We start from the raw sequence: 579 nt of genomic DNA, 5'->3' as shown, positions 1-579 counted from the left end.
CAATTAACGCAGGGGCTGGCCTACGGTTCTCCACCCCACTCATAACTGCTGCTTCTGTCACTTTTTCTCTTGACAAGAAGTGCATTTATTCAGTCGCAGAATGACTGAGACCGGGAGACATTTCAGACGCGCGCTCCACTTCACTTCAGCGCCAGGCGCGTGTCAAGTGAGCGCGGAAAGTGAGTACTGTGCTCGCGCCGGCGCGCGCTGTAGCCTGTATCCTTTCATATCAAAGCGTGAAATAAACTACGTGCATGCAATGTCGTGGTCAGTTAAGTCATGAAGTTACCTAATAGGCGATTAAAGCTGCCTTAAAACTGTGCATGCATGTAATATATTTTATATGAGTCACATTTAAGAACATGTCTCTGAAATGGTTTTCAAAACTGTCCTGGAGCAGCCCAGCACTGTCTCACTCATCTAACACACCCGATTCAACTCCTCAGCTCATTGATAGAGACTTTAAGACCTGAAGTGGGTCAGAAAAGCTAAAAAGAGTTGAGAGAAAATATGATGCGTGTCAGATCCGCGTCACGTTCAGCAGCGGCAGCTCTTAAAGAAATAACAGCCAAAATAACC

At 46.3% G+C, this 579-nt stretch overlaps 1 protein-coding gene across 1 annotated transcript in view; it reads right to left on the bottom strand.

Moving 5' to 3' along the window:
- Positions 1–579, bottom strand: part of cacna1ab (calcium channel, voltage-dependent, P/Q type, alpha 1A subunit, b) — a 149,667-nt gene that overhangs the window by 33,589 nt on the left and 115,499 nt on the right. The gene's annotated exons all lie outside the window — the stretch shown is intronic.

This window comes from Sinocyclocheilus rhinocerous, unplaced genomic scaffold (assembly GCF_001515625.1).
Source record: "Sinocyclocheilus rhinocerous isolate Xijiao unplaced genomic scaffold, SAMN03320098_v1.1 scaffold1275, whole genome shotgun sequence".
Classification (NCBI taxonomy): Eukaryota; Metazoa; Chordata; class Actinopteri; order Cypriniformes; family Cyprinidae; genus Sinocyclocheilus; species Sinocyclocheilus rhinocerous.
The sequence above is the reverse complement of the archived record's forward strand: the minus strand, read 5'-3'. Positions and strand labels throughout refer to the sequence as shown.